General features: G+C 36.9%; 1 pseudogene; it reads right to left on the bottom strand.

Annotated features, from left to right (window-relative positions):
* Window positions 1-211: 211 nt before the first annotated feature.
* Window positions 212-2119, bottom strand: LOC143640095 (uncharacterized protein KIAA2013 pseudogene; annotated as a pseudogene).
* Window positions 2120-11010: the final 8891 nt, after the last annotated feature.

Here is an 11010-nt window from a genome sequence, read left to right as displayed (position 1 = left end):
GACTCCTCTAACATAGTCACTAGAAAACAATATATATATATATATATATTTACGCTCTGCACAGGTTCACTTTATTGAGTGGAAGGCTTACAGGTCCACTGGCCCCTCCCTCCCCACGGGGACACTTATTCCTTCCAATGCAAGCAGGCATCTATAAGCAATTCTGAGTCACTGTCCCCCACAGGCACAAAGGGTAGGTGCTTCCAAAGGATCCCTTGTCTGTAGCAGCAGATGGTGTCTTATGCAACAGTGGCAGAAAGCAGGACTCGCAGTTTCTCAGACACTGGGGTCTTCCTTGCTCCTGAAGAGGGGCAGTACTCGTTGTAGATGAGCTTGAAGAGGAAGAGGTGGAAGAGGGTGATGAAGGAGGCCACGCTTAACAGGAGAGGAAGGGCAGCCCTGGGTCCTGCTGGGCCATGTGCTCATTGAGGGACAGAATGGCCTTGAGGTGCAGCGTGGGCCGCAGGTCCTGCAGGTGTGTGAGGTCAGTGGAGATGAGGAGCAGCGGCCTGATGGGCTATGTTACCATGACTGAGAAGGTGTGGCTCCCACAGGCCGAGGTCAGCTCCACTGGGTTGTCCAGGCAGCCTGCCTCATAGGCGAAGATCTTGACGGGCTGGCTGCGGGACTTCACAGACACGTGCAGGTAGGGCTTGCCCTCGGCGTCGGTCAGGTCGATGTGATCGTTCTTGTAGCAGATGCCGTGCTGTTGTGCAGCACGTCCGGGTCGCCCTGGAACTGCAGGTGGTTCTCCATGAACTGCAGCCCCCCCAAAGCTGAGCATCATGCCCTGAAGGACGCCCTGAGTGCCCACCTTCATCAGGCCCTTGCAGCCCGCTTCTGGGGTTCAGCCTCCACAGGTCAGAGTGCTGCAGGATCTGCTGCACCAAGGACAGCTGGGCGGGCCACAGGTTCTTGGTGTGCATGGTGGTGTGGTTGCTGAAGCAGTGGTCTTCATAGTTGAGTTTGGCTTCCAGCTGGTCTCGATTCTGTGGCTGAAGGAGGGACTGAGCAGAGGGGCTGGCGAACAGGAGAGCATGTATTAGAGTCTCAGGTTAAGGGTCAGGCCTGATGGCCTGTGGGCGTCTGGTGATCTTCATTTCCACCACTGGGCAAAACAGCTGCACCCAGAGGCGCTGGTAGTCCGGAAGCAGCTCAAAGGCGGGCATCTCCAAGAGCTCCAGCATCTCCTTCGGGGCCAAGTCCTGGAGTGCCTTCAGCTCCTTAGCGGCTTTGCTTTTGAGAATTTAGGGGTTGATGGGGCCTGAGACATACACCACCCAGAGGACCATCTCACCCAATTGCGTCTTGGGAGCCACCTGGAGCTGGTTTACTAGCTTTTTGGCAGCCACCACTACCAGGTGCCCCTGCTGAGAGGGCATTGATGTGGATCTGCCCGAGTAGAGGAGGAACTGATGATCTCCGACCTTCTCCAGGATGCTGGTGAAGGCTTTCAGAACCTTCCTGCAGTGAGCCCCATAGTCTGCAGCGCGGCCACGTGCTGCGTTGGGTTGTTGAGCTGAATGCACTGCAGATAGACGTGGAGTCTGCCCCGTGAGACAGAAAGTCCTCCTGCAGCAACACACAGTCACAGCCAGACCCCTCAGCAAGACAGGAGGCTGAGGCGGGCTCAGGGCCTGCGGCTGAAGGGCCAGGGCCTAGGCTTCCTAGCTGCAGGCAGCGCACCCTGCGCAGCAGCCCCTCCAGCAGCAGCAGCACAGCCTCTACAGCTTCGGCCAGCATGTTCAGTGGGCGCAGATGCAGAAGGGCACGAAGTCCGGCGCCACGGGGTGGGGGTGGGGCTCCCGCTCTCCAGGAGTCACCCACAGCCGATCTGCGGTCATGTTCAGGGCTAGGAAGCCAATGGCCACCAAGACCTGCACTCCTGGGCCCAGCGCAACGACCTCGCAGCGATCCTGCAGGCCGCGCCAGGCGTGGGTGGCCGCCCCCAGGCAGGAAGAGGGCTCAGTGGTGCCCAGCTCACAGCGGGCCCAGGGCTGCAGGCATAGGCCTCCCGCCACCGGGCGCTCGCCGCACCCTGGAGCGTGCAGCAGCAGCAGGAGGCCAAGCAGCTTGACAGGAGTCCTGGCAGCCCCTTGAGCCGCTGCTGCAGCCACATCCGGTAGCCAGGCGCGGGCTAAGGCGCAGGCGTCCCTTGGCCGCCACCCAGCCCACGAGCCAGGCCAGCCCTGCCTCACTCCCTGGCTAGGACCACCACGGAGCCCACCCTGACACCCGCGGCAGCCTCCTGGAGAGCCACCGCCACCGCTTCCTCCTCCTTCTTGGTTACCTCCCTGACAAGAACTTCTTAATGGTTACATTTCAAAGGAATTGCTTCTAGGTCTTTGAGAAAGATATATATTGCTGAATTGGAAAAAGGGCAAGAATCTGGTAGAATATTTTATCTGAAAAGGGCAAAAAAATTTCAAGTGCAAATTTTACAAAGTAAATGTTCTAAGTAAAGCAATAACAGGGCCCTAACATTTGGGGAAAATACCTAATTTTTAGTTAAGCTGCAAGGGGAAGTAAGATTAGAAGTTATTTCAGCCATCTTGGTCCATGAAATAAAGAAGGAATCTAAGGAGGTGAAGGTGGAAGAGAGAAACTGGACCCTCAAACCTTTTTTTTTTTTTTTTTAAATATTTGTCTGTCAGTGTCTTAAGACATTCTCCAGAATTCTCAATAACGTGATTTCATGTTGCTTTTGAATATTAACTTTTTTTGTCACATGAAACCAGAGGATACCTAAATAATAGCCACTGTACACAGGCACAGTCTCATGTGTGATACTGTCTTATGCCTCTATCAAACTGCAACCCAATTGCCTCTGAGAAAAGAAAAAAAAGAAAGACAATTGAAAAATGTTTGCCTGATTTCTTGTCTCCCAAGCATATCTGAAATCAACAATGATATGTAAAAATCTAGGTTACATCATGCATGGTGGTAGAAGCCTGTAATTGCAGCAACTCCGGAAGATGAGGCAAGAGAATCACAAGTCTAAGACCAGCGTCAGCAAATTAGTAAGGCCCTGAGCAATTTAGTGAGACTCTGTCTCAAAAATTAAAAATAAAAACGGATGGGGATGTGGCTAGCTGGTTAAGTTTGCAATGCACATAAAATAAGTCAACAGACAACACACCTCAAAACATTTTAAAATTTTAATAATTTTTGTAAGAACAGAACAACTCGGGGCTAGGGTTGTGGCTCAGTGGTAGCACACTCACCTAGCACATACAAGGCCCTGGGTTTGATTCTCAGCACCACATAAAAATAAGTAAGCAAAATAAAGGCATTGTCCAACCACAATTTAAAAAAAAATATAAATTAAAAAAGAACAAAACATCTCTAACTTTCTACTTTTCTTTATAAAGTTTATATATCAAAATCTCTTTTATATCCTGGGTTTTGTAATATTTGATGTATTACTAGCACTAAGAGTTTCCTATAAAAATAACAATAACAAAAACAAGCCACCCATTGAGGTAAAGTTAGAAAGAGCTCTCAAAGTGCCCTGTAATCTTATAATGTCCTCCATGATATAGCCATGAATCCAAGATGTAGACATCCTGACCATTTCAGCATATCCTTTTCTTTTTGAAATTCCATCTGCTCTCACCTCTTACAGGCATCTCTTCTCATATGTCTCACTTTTTAAATTGAACACTGAGGAGTTCATCTCTTTTCTTTTGAGCCCCCCCCCATTAGCATCAAGCACACCCATATTATTTAATTCAATATGTAAGATATCTTTCCTTCAATATTTAAAACACAATGCTTATATCTATAAAGATAGACACCTGACATAGAATGAGAATACTCCTTGGACAGGGATGTGTAGAATTGTTTGAATGGAGCCTCATACAGCCATTTTATTAGTGTCATCTCTAGTTTATAAATGATTGAACTGAGGCTTAATGAGTTAAAGACACATGGACAAGATCAGATAACTAGGTAATGGAAACTCTCAAGTTTGTGTATCTCACTATGAAGTTAAGCTTCCTTTTATATCACTTGAAAAACATATGTGCACTACTTGGGAGAAATAATTACAAATATCCCAACTTAACAAAATATTTGTAGTTACATAGAAATGAAGCTAACATCTTAAAGCCTTCCTGAATAAATTACTCTCAAATGAATATATTAATGACTCAAATATAAAACCTGCTGTAAAAGAAAGACTGATTTATAAACAATTTTTTAAAGGTAAGATCATCATTATTAATATAGAATATTAAATTTTAAAATTCTCATTAAACATTTAAAAGTTATAAAGTGAAAACAATTCTCTCTTAGAAAACTGAAAATATATGTCAGAGATAACTTGCAGAATCAAATAAAATGAGAAATTATAAAGAGTTAACTAATTCCTTAACAGATAAACATTTTTAAAATTTTTCACATTTAATAATGCTTACCTTAAATGAAGCATGTGTACTTTTAAAGTATGTGAAATTCATATTACAAAAATATAAATATTATACAACCCCATGATAAAAACTTACTTGAAATGCACATATATCATGTAAATCACTTAATTTCCTCATTTTTTGAAATGGATTATGTTGGAATAATATTATTTCACAAATCTGCCTATGGCATTTTGCCATAGGCAGCAAACAATATCCCCAAAAGGGAAAGATGATGTAATCACCATGGGATGTTTTTTGTTTGTTTGTTTTTGTTATCTGCTAATGATTTTTATTGATTACATTTCACAATTGAAGGATTACTTTCAATTTGTTTTTTTAATTTCTTATATACATGACAATAATGGAGTGCATTACATTCATAATTATCTATTCACAGCATAATTTTTGTAACTCTGTATATAAAGTATGTTCACACCAAATTATTTCATTATACATGAGCTCTCTTATTTTTTGCATTCAATTCTTAATATATCTTTATACCACCATTTATCATATCTCTGTTTGTATATAAGGTATGCTGACACCAAATTTACATCATCATACATGTATTTTGTATAATGATGAGGATCTCCTTCCCCCATCCTAGCTATTCCCCTTCTTCCTCCTAATTGTGTAATGAATGAACTGTTGTTAATTTTGTAGAAACAGAAAACTATTGGAAAATCCAGTGAAAATTTTCAGTTTTCAATTTATACCAGGTATCAAGATATGAATATTAATTTCTTAGGGCTGCAATTGGCAAATAATATTTAATTTAAAAACTGTTCCATGATGTCAAGTCACTGTTATTCTTTTTCACAGAAAGGAAAACCAAATTGTGTTTATATGAAAAAGTGCTGAAGTCATGTCTAATAAATGATGTAGCAAGCCTGCATAAATCAGCAGATTCTTATCTGAAAATTTTCTCCACCACTTTTTATGAAGACTACCTTGAGCAGGTTGCCTCCAATCACTGTGCCTCAGATTTTTCATTAATTGAATAGATTTCAGTAATTATTAAGAGCATACCATGAAGATGTAATGATATAAGTAGTAGAAATCTTCTAGCGCAGGCTCCAAAACATTGTTTTGGTTCAATAAATATCAGCAATGATACTCATAAAAATATAATATTTATATAATCTTGTACTAGACAGTTAATTAAAACAAATAAATAAATAATAGTAAATGTATTCAAACTTCTTCAAACACTTAAACTTATATCTGTTTCCAACATAGAAATAATTCCTGGTGACTTTTTTATCTTAGGACAATGAATTTCCATTTCTGAGGTGGTCCCTGTAGGCTTAACTCAGAACAGTGATTTCTGATTCTAGAGTTAACTGTGTAGTCCCTACCTTCATATTATTTAAACATTTTAGTCATTATAGACAGAGTACCGAGATAACAACTCTGCTGTATTTCTTAAACATGCTTAATGCTCATAAAAATCATAACATGAACACTTGGACAAGCAAAACAAGCCATGGTAGTTTTTCTTTTTTACTTTGATTTTTATTTTTTTAAAACAAATATAAAATCAGTAGGTGATTATACTGTAATAAATATGCCATTTTACAAGGTAGAAAATGTATTTAATTCCATCCTGTTAGCCATAGTCATATATTTACTTGGGCCGGTGGAACGGGAGATTGATGTCTTCCCTTACCATGAAAAATGCAAAGCTTAAGCATTGGGGACACTCAATTGCCTGGACCTTCAGTTCACAGCCTTGAGATCTACTTCTGTAAAATTTCAAATCAGGTAAGATATGAAATTTATTAAGACCATTAACTTTCCTTTTTCTTTTGGACTTTATTCCACCTAGAAGAAAACAATTTTGAGGATTTCTCTTAAAGGAGAATTTCATTGAGTTAAATTTAGTTGTGGTTTGGAGGAAAGTAGCCATATGGTTTGCAGTCAAGACACTGTGATTCCTTTATTGCTAGCCTTGTTACTATAGAAATTCTCCTCTCTTTGCCTTCACTCTTTCAAACTCTTCCAACTCACATGGCATCATAGTAAAACTCTGCCAACTCACAATTTTATTGCTAAAAAAACAAGAGAGAGAAATGATTTACAGTAGATGGGGTAGAGAGAGAAGATGGGCGGGGAGAGGTGGGGAGGGGGAATAGTAGAGGATAGGAAAGGCAGCAGAATACAACAGACAATAGTATGGCAGTATGTAAAAAAAGCGGATGTGTAACTGACGTGAATCTGCAATATGTACATGGGGTAAAAATGGGAGTTCATAATCTGCTTGAATCAAATGTATGAAATATGATATGTCAAGAGCTTTGTAATGTTTTGAACAACTAATAATAAAAAAACAATTTCATTGCTAAAATAGTTTGAATACTGATACTTCTGCATCATATAACTCATGTAGAAAAAATGACAGAAACTTTCCAATTTGACAAAAAACAGATTTATGACAAAAACAAAATTGTAAATTATTGAAAATTGGAATAAAAATCTTTTATTTATCTCTATAGAAAGCATGCAAAGAAACAATTTGGACAATTAATCAATGAATCTGTTCACTTTTATGATCAAATGGAAACAGTGCACTAAGCAATTCAATCTGTATGATCAATCAGTCTTGTAAATTGAAGAACACACACAGAAAAACTTTTTATTTGAGGACACAAACATTACAAGCACTTCATGAAAAATTATTTTAAGGAGAAAGATAATGCAGAACTGGAAATGCTACATAGAATTTGTAATGCCTGAGTTCATCTATCATAACATCATTTTCTTCCCCATTTTTATTTCAATTTCTTTCTTATCCCTTTTGTGGGGGGTAGTATAGTGTAATCTTACTTGGTTAGTTCTGCTATAACAAACCAGCTGAGACTGTGTAATTAATTTTCAAAAGAAATTTATTTCTTCACAGTTCTAAAGGCTTGAAACCCCAAGATCAATGTGCAAGCAGGTTCAGTGTCTGCTGAAGGCCCTATTCTCTGGTTCCAGGATGGTTTTTGAACACTGTCTTTACAAGTCAGAAGAGCAGAAAAGCAATGATGGTCCGAGGTTATTGTTTAGAGCATTTTCATAAGGTGTTAACCTTTCCACAAACTGTAAATCTGTCATGGCATAATCACTTCCCCCAAAGTTGTTAATTCTCAATACCACCACACAGGGGATTGTGTTGCAACTGATTTAAGAGGCACACAATCAAATCATAGCAATAAGTGACCTCAGTTGTTTTCAAAATAACCCTGTCACTGTAATCTGATAATACATGTCTAAAATGCCAGGACTGAATTTCAGAACTAGTGAGCTAGTATCTTTTCTAATAGAGCCAAGAAAAAGAATCTTTGAAAGAGAAACTGAGGGGTTTATTAGGTAAAAATGTTTTAAAAACCAGTGACTTAAACAATGGTACATGTGAAGTGTAAGAGTCACGGGTATCCAATAGACACAAAATCTCCATAAAAGTTTTCATTTTTGACATTGAGTAAAACTTTGAAAATCACTCAATAAATAGTTGGTCTAGAGAATGATTGGATTAATGTCTTCAATCATAGACAAATTAGCAAAAATTCTACCAACTTAAAAAGAAAAAAAAAACACATTTAAAAACCAAGTATATCTATAGATACAGATAACCTTAATATACCCAAAATAGAAATCTAAATTATATATACACACAAACACGCACATGCACATGAATATATATATATATATATATATATATATATATATATATATATATATACATATACATACAGAGGGAGAGAGAGAGAGAGAGAGAGAGAAAGATTTCTAATTTCTAATAAAGTAAATCAACATCATGCATGCCAGAATTTAGAAGCATAATCTGTCCCTGTATTTGAGTACACAGTTCAAAATTTATTTCCCAAGTTAAGGAAATGAATATACAATATGTTTTAAGCAAATTGAACATTAGGTTTGAAATTATATTTTAAAATACACAGGGAATCTTATATTTATAAATATGCATTTATGTCAAACTAGTTGTAGGAATAGTGGTAATATAGGTGTTAGTATTATATATTGAGTTGGTTAGAGTTAGGCTTACTAAAAGAATATGTGTATCAAATATGTATATTTATAAGAAAGTACATGTGAAAACATGTATGAAAACACATGGATATATGTGTTCTAAAACAGAAAATTAAATAGGGTGAATCATATGAATATATTTTTTTTCACTTGGGGAGAGTGGATATATCATAAAGTGAATATATACTAATTTAAACACTAATAAATAAACCATTCCTAATTTAAAATATAAGTCAAAGAACAAATCACATCTTATATGAATATACATGCACTTATGTTAAATTAGGTACAGTTACAATAGTCACATTAGGGTTAATAATAAATACTGAAGGGTTTAGGGTTAATGTGAAGGAATGAATATATACATCAGGAAAGATGAATATTTCTAAGATGTTCTTGTCTTCTCTCATACTTCCAGCACACAACTTTGTCTCCCCTCATGGTAGTCCAGGTAGGATATAAAACAAGTTAGCAACCAGAACTCATAGAGATGATAGAACTCACTAAAACCAGAATTTATAGTAGAGCTTAAATCAATCAAATGTAAACAGTTTTGAATTGAACAAGTGTTTGTATTTTTAAGATGTCCTTCTATAAACTTCCACACGAGAATTCTACCTATATCCTCAACTCACCTACTCTTCAGCTTTTCTCCCCTCACCTTCTCCATCCTTCTATTGTGTCCTCCATTATTGGGAGTAAAACATAAAATTCCTATAATTTTCTTATTATAGGAATAACCTCCTCTTTTTATAGACTACAGAAGCAAGCAGGGGTTTCCATCTTTATATCAAATAAAATGGACTTTCAAGCTAAAGTTAATTAAAAGGGATATAAAAGGACATTACATACTGCTCAAGGAAACCATACACCAACAAGACATAGCAATCATAAATATATATGCCCCAAACAATGGTTCAGCTATATTCATTAAACAAACTCTTCTCAAGTTCCAGAGTCAAATTGGCCACAACATAATAATTTTAGGTGATTTAACACACCTCTTTCACCACTGGATAGATCTTTCAAACAAACCTGAACAAAAAACTATAGAACTCAGTAACACAATTAATAACTTAGACTTAACTGAAATACACAGAATATTTCATCCTTCAATAAGAAAATATGCTTTCTTCTCAGTAGCACATGGATCCTTCTCTAAAAGAGACCATATATTGTTCCACAAAGCAACTCTTAGCAAATACAAAAAAGTAGAGACACTACCCTGCATTCTATCAGATAATAGTGGATTGAAACTAGAAATCAATGATAAAATAAATAAAAGGTGACTCCAACATCTGGAGACTAAATAATATGCTACTGAATGAACAATGGGTTGCAAAAATTTCAAGGAGAGAAATAAAAATTCTTTGAGATAAATAAGAACACTAATACAACATATTGAAATCTCTGGGACACTATGGGAGTAGGAAGAAGAAGGTTCAACATAAAATTTTGATTTAATGATTAAGAGTAAGTTTAGTCAGTAAATATTGGTACTGGGAAACATGAATAATCATAAGAATGCATGAAAATATATATGAAAACATACATAAGTATATAAGTTCCAAAACATATATAAATATATAAGTTCTGAGCATAGGGTTCATAATTTGAATACATACTTTTTACCTCCAGAGTGCATGGATGTTTCATATAAATGAATACATGATGACATTTGCAAGTATACCATTGGTAATTGAATGTATAAGTCAAAATACTCTTAAATATGTGTAGTATGTAGCTTTTCATGTTACTTTAGATTTAGGAATAAGACTGAGTTTAGGATTAGTATTATCATTTTTTTTGGCAACAGGGTTTATGTTAAATAGTGAATGTGAGTGTCAGCAAACATAAATATTCGTAGGAATGTACTTATGTAAATATACATAAAAATAACATAAATATTTATGTTCTGAGATAGAAACAGTATAATGTGAGTCATATGATTCCAAATACTTTTAATTTGAGGATGAATATATAACTCTATGGACTCATAAAATATGTATGCAGGGCCTGGGGTTGTTGCTCAGTGGCAGAATGCTTGCCTAGCATGTGTGAGGCACTGGGTTTGATTCTCAGCACCACACATAAATAAACAAAATAAAGGTACATTGACAACTAAAAACTATTTAAAAAGACAACAAAAATATATATGCAAAAATACTATTGAAAATGTAATGTAATAGTCAGTGTATACACAAATGTTCGTAATAATACATGCTTTTTAAAAAATAAGGTTTAGGTATAAATGTAAGGTCAGGGTTATTATTAAATTTTGTATTCAGTAATGTTAGTTTTAGGAAATAAATATGTATGTTAAGTAACAAGAGTATTTATTGCATAGTACTTGTGAAAATATTTATGAAAACCTATAAAGTAATGTTTATGAATAGAAAAATGTATACCGTGAGTTTTATGAATACACATTTTCATCTTGATGATGCATAAATATAGTATATAATGAAAACATAATAATTTTATGCAAAGTTAACTTTGAAATTTGAAATTATATTTTAAAATACACATGGAATCTAACATTCATATACATACAGTTGTGTCAAAC

The sequence above is a fragment of the Callospermophilus lateralis genome, unplaced genomic scaffold (genome assembly GCF_048772815.1).
Source record: "Callospermophilus lateralis isolate mCalLat2 unplaced genomic scaffold, mCalLat2.hap1 Scaffold_113, whole genome shotgun sequence".
NCBI lineage: Eukaryota > Metazoa > Chordata > Mammalia > Rodentia > Sciuridae > Callospermophilus > Callospermophilus lateralis.
The sequence above is the reverse complement of the archived record's forward strand: the minus strand, read 5'-3'. Positions and strand labels throughout refer to the sequence as shown.